The sequence below is a fragment of the Dermacentor silvarum genome, chromosome 4 (genome assembly GCF_013339745.2).
Source record: "Dermacentor silvarum isolate Dsil-2018 chromosome 4, BIME_Dsil_1.4, whole genome shotgun sequence".
NCBI lineage: Eukaryota > Metazoa > Arthropoda > Arachnida > Ixodida > Ixodidae > Dermacentor > Dermacentor silvarum.
This window is the reverse complement of record NC_051157.2, coordinates 216088877-216103946: the sequence shown is the minus strand read 5'-3', so window position 1 is coordinate 216103946 and position 15070 is coordinate 216088877. Positions and strand designations below refer to the sequence as shown.

General features: G+C 43.4%; 1 long non-coding RNA gene across 2 annotated transcripts; it reads right to left on the bottom strand.

Annotated features, from left to right (window-relative positions):
• Positions 1 to 688: 688 nt before the first annotated feature.
• Positions 689 to 10468, bottom strand: LOC125944931 (uncharacterized). Of its 2 annotated transcripts, XR_007466621.1 has the most exons (4): positions 10441 to 10468; positions 9673 to 9781; positions 5049 to 5174; positions 689 to 796 (listed from the first exon to the last, which is right to left on the bottom strand). It is a non-coding gene; the product is annotated as an uncharacterized LOC125944931 (long non-coding RNA). The 2 variants fall into 2 exon arrangements; XR_007466620.1 differs by lacking the exon at positions 10441 to 10468 and having other exon boundaries at positions 9673 to 9824.
• Positions 10469 to 15070: the final 4602 nt, after the last annotated feature.

Below are 15070 nucleotides of genomic sequence, written 5' to 3'. Positions count from 1 at the left end.
TTGCCTTTTGACACAATACTGCCTACCCCTCAAGAGCGTGTGTCTGAGTATGCCCGCGACGTCATTGCCCGAGCCGAAAAAGCACGCCAACCCTATTGAAAAAAATGTGAACGAGAATGTACGAGAAATAGTGTACGTGATTATTGCTCCGTAGACTGTTCGAGAAACTCGTTCAGTCTGCGAGAACTCGTTGAGTCTACGAGAACCTCGTACAGTCTACGCAGCAATAATCGCGTACATTTCTCGCACACATGTGTACGAGATCGCGTTCTTGTCACTGAACGAGATTCTCATACATTATGAATGAGTTCGTTTCTACGAGCTGAGTGCATACAAGATGACGAGCTTGTACGACCTGCGAGAGTATGCACCCTGAAAAAGATAGGCACCTCATATTCATATTTAGTATGAATATGATATTTCATATTCATATTTAGTATTACAATTCCTGTAAATACAAGTGTTCATGCATGAACACTTGTGCTGACCTTACTGCAGTGTTGTGTCGCTGTAATGGTTTGTTCAGAAATCTACAGTAAAGAGTTATGTTGAGGTGAAAAAAATGTCAGGTGAGGTAATGGTTTGTACTTGTTAATAAACAAGTACACGTTACACAGGTTCTTCAGCACACCAATTCAAGCTTACATTAATAGTGAAGTCCTCCGATTTTAAGCAAGAGCACGTCATACATCTCGCAAGCGTTGTTTATTGGACCTTGTAATGGTACTTCAATACACCCAGTCTGTTGACAGAAGACCACTGGAATGTGTTGCTTGAGTGAGAGCTTGCCGCGCACCTGAAAAAGTAAACAAAAGCCAACAGTTTTTTTTCACACATGCAATAAGATAACGCATAGGCAAAAGCAGTTTAGCTGACATTCACACAGGTAAGAATGCTTTAGCATTCAGAACATGCGATACTGAACAAAATGTATTAAAAATAAGTGGTTTCCTGCAATGCTTATGACTCCTAAGGAAACGTGCATTATAGTGTGGTAGAATAACCTGTCACATTTGTGACATAACCTGTCATTATTTGAGTAATAATAATTACTAGTACTGAAGCAACATAAGTAACATGCATAAAATCTACTTTTAGAGAGCAGCATCAACAGGTCGAGCTAATTAAATTACTTGGAAACTGCTATTCTGCCAGCAAAACTAAAAATCGTGGTGTCGCAGTAGCTTTGGCATTGCACTGCTAGGCCGAATGGCGCAGGATAAAATCCCATGCACAACGGCCACATTTTGATGGCAGCACAGTGCAACAACACCCCCATAAGGTGCATTGGGCACATACCCCCGGTGTTCAAAGTTAATCCAGAGTTCCCCACTACAGTGTCCCCCATAATCATATTGTGCAGAAGGACTTGGTGTTAGGCAAGTTGCTGTTTGCTGAACGACATATTATAGCGCAAAGGCACAAATACACAGAAGATACACAGACACACGTCACAGGCGCTACTAGCAACTTTATTTGAAGCACAGCGAGATACAGAATATGTACTCCTCACAATGCGCTGGCGCCCCAGCCACTTCGGGCAGAGCACAGAGGGCGATTATCAGGGCTAAAACGATCATTTTGAAGATCTAAAGAAAGCAAGTTCCACATCATGAAAACAACATAGGTCAACTTTCACAAGCACTACTTTTTATTTTATGTAAAATGCTTCCAACAGCTCACGTGCGGTTTTATCTTTAGTTCTGCCCAGGATCTTCCCATCATGAAATATCGCACGACAAGGACAGGCTTTACAGTGTGCTGAAAGATGCGCATTCAAGTCTTTCGTCGTGTTGTTAGCATGCTCCATCATTCGATCATTGATGCAGCGGCCAGTTTGTCCTACATAGGACTTTCCACAAGACAGTGGGATTTCATAAACCCCTCTGGTAGCACATCGCCAGTAAGGTGTGACGTGTTGTACTTGGTAGCCTACCTTAGATCTGCCCAGTATGCGGGGACACAGTTGGGCCAGCATATTGGGAACAGAGAACACTACAAAAGCGGGCACACTGGTGAATGAGGCCAGAGCTGGTGAGCCGAGTGGCCAAAGACCGCAAGTTGTACCGTATGTGCATAAGTTGAGCCACAATTTAAAGAAAGTGGCGAACAGGCATGGAGTGCCTGTATTGTTCTGTGTTCCCAATAGGCTGGCCCGAACGTGTCCCCGCATAATGGGCAGATCTAAGGTAAGCTGCCAAGTACAACATCTAACAGCTTACGGGCAATGTGGTCCCGGTGTGGTTTATGAAATTGAAATCCGACTGCCTTGTGGAAAGTCCTATGTAGGACAAACTGGCCGCTGCATCAATGATCGAATGAGGGAGCATGCTAAAAACATGACTACAGACTTGAATGCGCATCTATCAGCAAAAAAGCCTGCCCTTGTCGTGCGAGATTCTATGATGTGAAGATCCCAGGCAGAAGTAAAGATAAAATTGCATGTGAGCTACTCAAAGCGTTTTACATAAAAAAGTAGTGCTTGTGTAAGTCAGACCTCTGTTGTTTTGTACGACGCGGAACTTGCTTTCTTTAGATCTTCAATATGATTGTGTTAGCACGGATAATCGCCCTATGTTGTCTTCCTGAAGTGGCTAGTGCGCCTGTGCATTCGGAAGGGTATATATACAGTATCCTGTTGTGTTTCGAATAAAGTTATTAGCAGCACCTGTGACATGTTTTCGTGTATCATCTGTGTATTTGTGCCTTTGCCCTACAATATGTCGTTCAGCAATCATGTTGTGGTTTTGACAAATAAAACCCAAAAATTTTAATTAAAGCGAATAGTATTGCATAAGGCCAAATGCTTATATAGAATCATCTGACAGCAGCTACGTTTAACAAAATTTAATACTTTCTAAAACAATAAACTTTCAGATGGTTTGAGCAAAAATCTACTTATGCCAAAATTATTGCCGTTAATTTTATATGGCCCATTCCGCCTTACTTTCTTTTTAACCAAAATTACATATGCAGGGCAGGTGCTCCCCACACCTAAAGAAATTGTCACCGTTCCTTAAAGTGCATGGTTTTGTTTCAAATAACAGCACAGTATGCTTTCCGATTGTTAGCCAATGAAATGATTGTCAAACTTCTTGAAATCACGGACTCCTGGACAGGATAACTAGTCACATTGGGCACCCTTTCATCAGTATTTGTCCACAAAATCAAGCAAGTAAAGACATTACCCTGAGTCTGCAACTGTTAATGTGTTTTGTTTGGTAATGATAATTTTATGGTCATTAACCCAAGCCAAAAAAGCTCCCTTTCTGGAGCCGAGACAGGTTCCTGGATTACACCATGGAAGGTAAACTCGTGGGCCCTTCTCCTGCTTCAGAAAGAGCTTACTGCTGGCACGTTACACGATGCAGCTTACTTTCGTCAGTGTTGGGTGAAGTGCCAGTGTTGAAGTTGTCTTTTGCGCAGAATGGCAGTTTCAGGTTTAGTGGGCTTGTAGGAAGACAAGCTCAAGATAACTTCCTGGTTTGAACAGACTGTTTTGGTTATAATACATCAAGCTTTCTTGTGACTGCCCGCACAGGTGGTCCGTTAGTCTCGCTGTGAAGTTGACATTCAGCTGTACGCCCCAGAAGACCCGAATAATGGTCTGCTCTAGTTCACACCCTGTGAAGAATGCTCGAGTTTCCAAGCTCTTGATTTTCTGTCAGCACTCCTGAACTCTTGCTGCCAGTAATTTCTTCCCAGCTGGCCGAATTATCTCGAGGCCCCATGCTGACACTACCGATGCTTTCAAGTGTAGACTTTTCAGGATAAGGTTCTTTGCACGAAAGGTGGCACTTACAGATTTCTATTCTGGACGCGAGTGAGACGAACCAGTAAGTCTTGCTAACAATGTTTTGTACATAAGTTCTGTAGAAGGTATTGTCAAGGGTTCGACGAAAATTCATTTAGCCAGGTAACGACTATGAAGTTGTGGTGAATGACCAAGTGCTTATCATCGTGTTAGTGAGGATACAATTTTTCGTAAAACGTTTAACTCCAACTGGACTACGCACAAGATGTAACCAAGACTTGCCGGTTCATTTCACTCAGGTCTTGAATAGCCACCTCTAAGTGCCACCTTTTTTAAAACCACACTTGCAAAGCCAGGAGTCTTATCCTGAAAAATCTTCAATTGAAGACATCAGTAGTGTCAGTGTGGGGCCTCAAGATAATTCAGCAAGCCGAGAAGAAATTGCTAACAGTACAAGTAAAAGTATGCCAACAGAAAATGAAGGGCTTCGAAGCCGATGTATTCTTCGCAAAGTGTCAACTACAGGGTCATTGTTCACGAGTTCCCGGATGCGTAACTCCATGCCAACTTCACGCCGACGCTAAGGAAACACCAGGGCAGGCAGTTACAAGAAAAGAAATTTAGTGCTCTAAGAAAAATGCGGCCACTCAAACCATGAAAGTAATGTTTAACTTGTATTCTTACAACTTCACTGAACCTAAACATGCTGTTTTGGGCAAGGGAACAAACATCAACACTGGTGCGTTGCCTGACTCTATGAGAGTCATCTGCGCCATGAATGGTGCCGTCAGTGCACTTCCTTCCGAAGATATGGCCCGCACCTGCACTGTCAGTGTGCTGTACAAATTGCAGAAGCACATCCCACAAGCTTGTCAGCCTAGCAAAGAAGCTTTGTGGGGCTCCAAAACCCATAGAACCAACGAATGCAAACCCAAACCTCGTCCTTTCAACTCTCGCTTTATATTGCTGTGCAAGCAGTAAAATTGGATGGTGTTAGTAGCGTTCTGTCCTGTCACCTCCTTGCCTTTCCTATGAATTTTGTGCTAAATAAGGCTTTTTCTTGGTGAAAGAGTGCTAGTTTAAGGCATAAACCAGCTCCATGGCAGTTTGCAATTAAGGAGTGTAAACATTTGCTGAAAATAGGTCCACGAAGAATATTTCAAAAAGAGCACTTTAAAAAAACACACACGTTATCTATCCCCACGGGCAACCCTTGTGTCTTCTATCTTAACATATTTCTCAAAACTCAAGCTCGAAACTGATATCCAGGTGCAAGCTCTCCATATCATATTACCTTGTCAATGATGAAGCAAAGCACGCTGGTGCCTGGATGTTGTGGGACCAACTCAGGTGTGGAGATCAGCACTGATCAGCAACACAGCACAGTCTGCTTACACTTTCTCTGCAGGCCCAGCCATACCTGCATTAATACAAGTGGGCTTAGTGTCACGTGAGTATAATATAAAAAGTGACACTGTGAACAAATCAACCCTTGTTCGGTATACGTATGAAAAAATGTAGATATTCTCCATATAGCAAGCTTCACTTTGAGTAACAAATCCTGCACTGTAAGAAAAATATGACGCATGAGCCATCTATGCAAGAAAATTAATTGAATATCCCTTTTTTTCCTCCCTCCTCCTCCTTGTGTATAGGTGGCAGTCAGGTTAAGTAAAGTAGGCCAGACGGCCACATAGTGTAAGCAAAGCTGGTCACTTGGTAGGCCAATTATGATACCATAGCACGACATGCATTCTGCAGGCACTGCAATGTTAAAGCACCCATATGCCTAGCAGCATTACCCATTAGGGCTAACGAATAAGTGTCCCCAGCAGCATAACTCGGCATGTCTACCAGGAGACTTTCATTACACTTTGGCAACTATCCTCCTACGGCTTGAGCCCAATTTTTGTCAACAGAAGACAAGATTTGGCCATCTGCACAAGGGCACTTTAAACAGTACCACAATAGCTTCCTACCTAATCCCACCTTTAAAATAACATTGGTAAGTTCAGTACCATGTGTAGAACCAATCGAATTGTTCTGCAATCAACTAAGCATCCCCTTTTCATACACGCAAATATCAGCAACACTACTTCTGCCATATGGGCATTTTGTAGACAAAAACACCAAGCGCAAGAGCGGAAGCTTGCGCAAGTTGGTAACAGTTCATTTTGATGGTGTTCATAGCACACACATGCCAAAAGAATAAGCGACAGGCAGAGAGTGACAATGAACTGTCCTCTTTCGCACTCTCTGTGTCCCTTAGTGCCTTGGAATGTGTGAGCTGTGAATGCCACCATCTGCCTGTCCCTTATCTCCTTAGAAAGTGTGCACTGTGAATAGCATGGAAAGGAACATAAGAGACCAGATAATGCTACAATAGATAAAAGAAAACATGCTCTCTGATGCAACACGTCTTTAAGCAACTTAATTTTCAACCAACATCCTAAGCCTGCCGCACTTAAAAAACTCACTGAATTGCTGTGTAAGACAACAGCTTGCTTTTACAAAAAAATAGAGTTAAACTTATTCTATTATTTTTGCAAACTGGTGCTTCAGTACTGTGAAAATGTGGTATTATTGAAAACCAGCGTTATTTTTGTGTAATAAGAAAGCCGACAGTCAGTTACAGAGATCAGGCTTGATATAAATCTGCCAGTCAACACGGTAAATCAATATTTCCATGACTGTTGAGGTAAAAGAATCGCTGACAAATTCCCAACACACTATGCATGTTTTGTAGAAGACAGTGCTTTTCAACTGCAAGCATTTAACAGAGCCCCAGTGAAAACAACATGATATAACTTATTGCAGGACATTTCAAACAGATCCTCTTTATGGCTTCTTAGGGACTTGGGTAATGAGAAGTGCAGTGACATCTCTGAGCACCTCAAAGACAATACTGGTGATTACATGGCAACACAACTGCTGACATGCAAGATAACTTTCGGGCAGTGCTGTCTCATGCCACATCAATCAGACATAACTTTAAAGGGACACTTAAGGGAAAATAATTATTTGAGCTGCATTATTGAATTACTCTTCTGCAAACCCAGAAAAACTGCAGTTATCCAAAAGTAGAGGCCTGATAAGCTAGAAAATACACAAGAACGATATACAGGTGGTGAAACCACAATATTGTTCCCACACCTGCTGGCTGTCTGCTAAGGCCTAGTTAATTTGTTTTTGGCAAAAATTGACTATATTGCATTCTAAAAGAGGCAAGAACTGAACTTAGCAATTTTGGAGCAAGTGTACTGAACCGGAACAGCCAAAATATACGAAAATACTCTGGAATGCTTGATGTCCTCCAACGTACGATGTTTCGCCGGAAAATTTGGCAGGAAATGCCACTTTAACCTTCATTTTCTTTTTGCAATAAATAACCTCTCATCACAAAACTAACACAAAAAGAAAGAATACATGATGCGTCTAAACTGTCTCCAAACAAAAAAATGTGTCCGGAGTCATTTTGTACACATTCAAACCACTTATTTTTGGCCTTGCTTAAAGTGCCTTTGTATGTCATGCAACATGAAACTGAAAAACAGGATTCACTGTAAAGGGAGAAATGAATGGGGCTCGCCTAGCGTGACGTATCTGCACAGGCTTAAGAGAAAAGTGACTTCATGGTCTAAATGAAAAAATTAAATCACACTTTGGGCAGGTCTCACGTTATAGTACTACTCAAAATCTTGACAAGTGCTTATTCAGTCTGTACTTATCCCAAAAGCTTGGTAATGACATAAGCACCTTTTTCACTAATGGTGTCTGCGCCAAAGGGGCTAAGGCTAAATGTTAGGTAGCCACACACATTTTAACAGTGAAATTCAAGTGCATTATAACTTTTGTCTGCCACTTTTAATAACATGTAACGGTCGATATAGCACATTATGATCTAATTATTGTAGGTCAGCATGGCCTGAGCACGGCGTGCCTAAACACTTTTGTTGGGTGACAAAGTATTGTTTCTGGTACTCTTTCGGGAAGGAGCCTATGCCTTATTCAGAACAAAAACCTTGTTTCTCTGAGAATGTCAGACAATCGCATATTTCAAATTGACCATTTGAAATGCACACAAAGTACACCATGGTTTTGAGGGTCCCACTAACTATTGAAATGCACATCATCCAAGTTCAGCAGTCAACGTCATAACTAAGCTTGTAGAAGTGCATATTAGCAAGTTGACAGAATAATAAGGAGAAGGTGAGAGAGATGGTCCCAACTATAAGAGAAGCAATAGCAGAGTTCAAGCTCTCTCCCATGTCAAATGCGGAAGAGCAAAGCCATACCCAGCTTTCGGTTACACTCTCACCTGCGACCACTGCACCAGGCTGACTGACATGCGTAACCAGCAGTTTGTGATACCACATTATCAAACCTGCAATTTATGGGACATCAGAGATCAGCTTCAAGCTTGATGCTATGCTGCTCTAGGGATGTATTATGAACTGACTACATTTAAATGTTATGCTTCATGGTTTGTTGCAAGCTTCAGGAATGTACTTATTCATTTATAAACATACCTCATAAGCTCCAGCTTGAGTACTGCATAAGGTGGTAGGTAGAACATTGTGAGCCAAATAAAGAACTTACAATAAAACAAGTAAAAAAAAAGAAATAAATAATCTTTCACACTGTGGTTTCTCATTTGGCAGCTAGCTTATAAAATTGAGCAGAAACGTGTTCATGCTGGTAGTGCTTTAGACGAATAAATAATAAGAGGTTAAATAGAAAATTCAAACACTGTCAAGCCACCTTTCGTGGTTTTTTCTTTCCACGTCCCTTTAGGAATGGAAATCAATGAACAGCCCCCCCCCCAAAGAAAAAGAGAAAAAAAGTGTAATACATGATTTTTGACTACTTAGAGAAATAAATCTAGGAACAGAGAATCTGTGCCGGCATGTATGTGAGGAATTAAGTGCAGTAATATATGCAATAACTTGCAATGCCCTTCTGCTTTAGTCGGGCAACTCATAACAAGAAAAAAGGACATGTGTGCCTCAAAACACAGTTCCTACGTCACTATACAGTCAGTAAGTAGCATATCATGCATATCTACTCAAGCCCCCAATTATACTTGACTCAGAGGAGGCTACTTAGGTATATTGATTAAACTGAAGGTAGGCGATATTTTAAATTATACAGTTCAAGTAGTACTTGAATATTATGTCGAAACTGGAAGTTATGAATATGGCATCTAAAGCAAAAGTGTTGTACGTTATGCCAAACCTACTAGCCTGTGAACTTTTTATTTTGCAAAAATCCGAGACACAATCCTGTGTTGGAAAGTCAGCATGTATTTTCTTAAAGTTTTCTGTCAGCGCCTACATTGTTCAATAGAGACACATTATTAACCATTAACTTGGAACAGCAGAAACTGACAATATTGTTTTTAGACCAGTGTGCTTTTTTCAGTGCTTTTGGTGTTGCCGAATTAGCCGGCTTTACGAACTTATCTCAATAAGCTTGTCTAATACGGGTGTCATACCGTGAACTTTTCATTGCGATCAAGCCCAATCCGGATCGAATTTCTCACTTGTGATTGGCTCTTTTGTGCAAGCTGCGCGAGGAAGCCAATTGCAGTAGGTAATTTTGATCTGAATCGGGCTTGGTAGGAAGTGCCCCTCTGGTATACTCGTTAGGGATTTTGCATTGCTAATAAAGCAGCACAAGTACCATCACAATTTATTGTTTTACATGCAATTTTGCAATCTCATACCACGCCATTTTTCAAGATTCTTACAACATATTCCCAATAGAAATTCATTCTCATAACTCAATGCAACAATAGTAAAATTGTAGAACGAGTCCAAATTCGTAAATCTCACCAAAAGATTCAGGACCGATGGCACGTACGAATTATACCAACAGAACCTAGAACTCATAAGTGGCAGTGACTGTTTTTTACACACCTTGTCAAAGCAAGCAGATCAGATTCCTTGTCGGGCTGCTCAGACTGCATTTTGCCACAGGCTCCCATGTGGTGCAGAGATGCCTCCGTCTCAGGAAATCGTGACATCCCTAAACAATAAGAAATGTTCAGTTTATTGCAATGACTGCTGAAACTGCAAACTTGTGATTTAACAACACCGCGTTAAATTGTGAAAAGACCTCATCCAGCTAAATGGTTCTGCAAATATCTCATTCTGACATCACGGGCAGTTATTTAACCTGTCAAATGCACGAAGACATACAGAACACTCAACACAAGAAACACGGGTTGTCTTGACAATATATAAGCAGAAAAATTTGCATACAAGCTAAAATGTGTTCATGAGTCAGACAGAGCAATCCGGTGCCGTCTCGCGCAGATGTTAGCTGTGAAGACAACACGTCAACGTACTTCTAGAAATATATATACCATTTCTTGCTGAGAAATTACGTACAGAAGCAGTGACATTCGCGGCATCAATTTTCGTGCCCGTTCAGACTAAACGATACTCGGCGCTAGTGTATTTCATAACAGAAAGCAAAGAAACAACATATGAAGCTCTTGGAAACATCCTATACTTGCTTGAGGGTAATTTTCATAAAACGTTTTGCTAAATGTGTACTACGGCATTAATAACAAACATTAGGAAATCACTTTTATAATTTTTGTAGCAGTACTAATCATCTTGTGCTCCGCCTAACAAGGCACACTACACGAACTATAAAAATGCGCCAAGCGCCGGACTTACCTTTCGAGACATACTCGGCAAACGCTCCGTGTCAGGTCCGGCGGCATCGACTGCACGAACTGTCCTTCCGGCATAAACACTGTTAAATTGCGGATGAACGTAATAGTACAATTTCCAACACATTCTTCCGTGCACTGTGAACCGCTGCGAGATCGGCGAGAGTACCAGAGGCTGCTAATGAGCCGGGAACAAAGAGCGCGAATGGACCGAACTACGATGACCAACAACGCCGCACCGCACGAAAAACACAGCTAGCTAGCAGCGTTGCACAGGCCCAGGGGCTTAGCGATCGCTGATGCGCACAAAAAGAGCACATTTTCTCTCGGCAAAGCGTAAATATGATTAAACTACCACATCGACCGTCCGCAAGGAAAATATTCATGCAGCGCTCACATACCGACAGCCCAAGGTTTCTAGACTGGTAACATTTTGACAGCCGAACACGGGAAAATGATGTCATTTCGTCGAGATAGAGGCACCAGAAGTTTTGCAAGAGACGGATAAACGTCATGGCGGCCATATTGTTTACATCGTCGTCTACCGTTTTGTCGTCTCAGGCAACGTTGGTCTCTGGCTCCTCGGCACGGTTACCGTAGCACGGTGGTCCACGGTAATCGTGATCGCATGGATGGTGGCGGCTGGTATTCACATGTTATGCGAGTGATGCGGCGTGTTTCAACAACGTTTCTTTCAACATCGAGGACAGCAACCTGCGGAGCAGCCGTATCAACCGGTCAGGGCCGTTAAATCGCAGCATATTGTGGTTTGGTTTGTGAATGCTAGTGAATTCAACAAGGTGTTCGTGTTTTAATGCGACGTTATCGACGACGCATTTGGTGTCGAGTGGCGTCGTCGACGCCCTTTGTTCTGGCTTGGGTGCCGTTTTGCGGATGTGTATAGTTCCTGAAGAGTGCCGTCTGTGCATCGGACGCTGCTGCCACGCCGGCTCGATTTGCGTTCTAGCCAACGCGCGAGAACGTCCGAACTGTTTGTCGGGAGTGCTTTCGGACACTGCTTGTGTTCTGTGTGTGTGTGTGCGTGCGTGTGCGCGTGCGTGCATGCGTGCGCGCGTCTTATGTGCGTCGTTATTGTGTCAGCGATTTGCAAAAGTGATTTTTAATTTGTTTCCGGCGTGCGCGAACGCCAGGATATGCTGCATGTTCGTCCTTTAACGACCCTGCTTGAACGTAGGGACATTGATATTTTGGTCGTTTCGACGTCAGCTTTTAACGAATCGCAAAGCGTTGCCTTGCTCTGAACCATCACTGCACGAACTACTTAGTTATTTCTCCGTTAATTTCAAATTCAGTTTTGTGTAGTATATACACAGATAATGCTCCGTTGCCACGCTAAACTCGTATTTGCCGCTGTTGAGCGGCAAATACGAGTTTTTTTACTACGTCAAGCTCTCTCAGCATACAGTGCACAAGTTGTAAAACACTTAGTGCAAATAATTTTTCAAGCAGCAATTGGGCAAAATGTGCTGATCGTATGACAGAATTAGTGATTGATGGCTATGTAATTTCGTTATTTTTTTCTGTCAAAGTGCGATATATTTTGGCTGCTATTTTGGCTATTTATTCACCAATTTATTTACACTGAGTTTGTGGTTCTTTTTATTTTTTACATGTGGGCATGCATGGCCAGTTTATGCCTGCCTGCAACAGTTTGGCATAAACAGGCACTAACAACCTCTTAAAATATGGGCACTAAAAAGTGACTAGCAGATTTGATAGTCTTGTGGGGGCTGTGGCATAATTACTAACGCGAACAAGACTAACGGAAAAAAGGTGGGATAGGACAGAGTGCTCTGTCCTGTCCCACCTTTTTTTCCGTTGTTCGCACTAGTCACATCAACTGCATCAACACCAACTAACTCAACTTTCTTCGTGAATTACTCCTCTTGTGGGGGGGCACACTTAGCTGTTTGGAAAATGTGCAGCTCGAAATTTCTGCATTGCTACCTCTGACTGACAGCTCTGACGCAAGCAATATGATTAGGCTGTGACAAAGCACGTGCATCTTCTGTTACTGATCAAACTGCATGCAATAAAATTATTTGCCAACTCGTCCGTGTTGGATGTGTTTTCAGTGAGTTATAATCGCATTGCCAGCTTGTTTTATTCTGCATAAAAAGAAACCTATAGCATTTTTTTCCGAAACTGTGAAGGTAATCAACCCTATATTGCATTAAAAGCTTCGGGTGATCCAGTCTGAACAAGGGACGTACTCTCAGACAACAGCTTTTGGCTATATCACTGTCAGTGCGCGCTTATTGGCTGGTTGAGCAATGCGTCACACGAAGGCAATAGTATTGCCGTAAGTGATTATCCGAGAATATGTCCCCAAGTGAAAATCATTGCATCATTAGGACTGACATGAGCTTTGATGGGGATGTGTGTGTCCATTATATGAAATTGCAGAAATTCAACACTGGAGCTCTTATTCATTCTGCAGTTTATGCTGCTATATGTAGCACAATGGTTCGACGTCGTCATACAGCACATTGATTATGTCCTTGCATGTGCTACAAACGATTCATCATAAAATCTTGCTGTCATTCACGAGCTTTTGTATACACTACGACTTGGGTGCATGTCCTCTGTATGCAATTCGTAGTCATCGGCCAAGATCTCGTTGCTCATATGACTACAGTGCGTACACATCACACGCTATCTCGCACACTTCGTACAGAATCTCGTTAGGTTGGCGCAGCACATCGCACACATCTCGCACATGCGTACATCTCGCACATGCATTCGCGTAGCACCTCGCATAGATCTACTACACTTCGTGAAGTCTACGCAGCTCATGCGTACAGATCTCGCACATTTTCTACGATATCTCGTTGAATGTGCGTAGCACATCGCACACTTCTCATCAAATCTGTGCGATATGCATACATCTCGCACATTTCTCGCACAATTCGCGTACAAATTTTTTAATAGGGAAGTTGCTCACCATCGCATTTGTGCTTCCCAGATCAAACAGAAAAACATTTATGACAGTCGTCACCGTGACGCTGACTATGCTCCCGGGGATCTTGTCCTTCTATGGTCTCCGACCCGCCGCGTCGGCCTCTCTGAAAAACTGTCTCGCTACTCCGGTCCTTACCCGGTCCTTCGCCAGGTGATCGACGTGACCTACGAGATCTCTCCGATCACACCCACTACTCGCTCCCTCAAGACTTCCGATGACATCGTTCATGTCAGCCGCCTGAAACGCTACCAGTCCTCTTCTACCTAGGAAGCACCGGGACGGCGCTCCCACGCCGGGCGGACATATGTTACACTGCTCTGCACAATATTGCTACATGACGAGGAAGAGGAGCACGAGCTGGAGGGCTGAAGAAGACGACGCTTCAGTGACTGACTGGTTGTGTCAATCATTGTCAATCGTGTAAATAATGTAAATATATTTTCCCGTCTTGCTTCTTCCCTCCGTCACAATATATATATATAGTACTGTGAAATAAGGAGCAGTGGGGATGTGTCTGTGAGAGAGAACGACGAGAGAGATAAGCCTTGTGTCGTGCTCGATTGGCTGTGCTACCTCTCGCTGCTTTATCGCGCTAGTCGCGAACGCTGACTTCCCCAAGTGCTTCGTAACATTTGGTACGAGGTGCTGGGTCTGTTGCAAACCTGGATCTCCGCAGCCGGACAATCCCTGTCACATCTCCCATGCCTGAGGAGACTCGTCCTAACGATCCACCCCCGGCACCGCCTTCGGTTGTCTGTCCTGGTGCGCCACGCCAACGGGATCCTCCCGTATTCAATGGTACTGACGATCATGACGTGGAGGACTGGCTGTCATCGTACGACCGAGTGAGTACCCACAACAAATGGAATGACGCTGACAAGCTTGGTTACGTACCGTTCTAACTGTCCGGGGTCGCCCATCTTTGGTTCCGCAACCATGAGGCTGACTTTTCCACCTGGACAGCATTCAGAACGAAACTTCAAGAAGTATTCGGTCGCCCTGCTGTGCGTAAACTTCGCGCTGAACAACAGCTTCGCTGTCGTGCCCAACAAAAGGGCGAAAGCTTTACCTGCTACATTGAAGATGTAGTTGACATTTGCCGGCGTATCAATCTAGATATGTCCGAAGATGACAAAATTAAGAACATATTGAAAGGCATAGACGATGACGCCTTCCAAATGCTCTTGGCAAAGAATCCTCAGACGGTCAACGACCTCACCTCGCTTTGCCAGAGCTATGAAGAGCTACGCAAACAACGGCTTTCTACGCGCCGAGCTTCCGCTCCGGACATCGCGCTTTCAGCTCTGGGTGACGGTGTCAGTGCTACTTCTTCCAGTTCAGCAATCTTCGACCAAATCAAGCAATTTGTACGAGAAGTGGCACGCCAACTCTCTCTTCTGCCCACCAGTCAAGTGTCGGAGTCACCCTTGTCTCCTCATCTCCGTCAGGTGATACAAGACCAAGACGCTAGCGCCGTGCCACTTGCTCATCAACCGCGTCCTACGCCTGTTCCACTTGCCTACGCTGCCGTTGTCGCAAATCCAAGGCCTCTGTCTGCATCTATTCAATCCAGAGTTACCAGCGCTTTTCCCTCACCTCCGCAAGTGGCTGCAACATATGCGCCTCCAAGCAGCTACTGGCCGCCACAGTA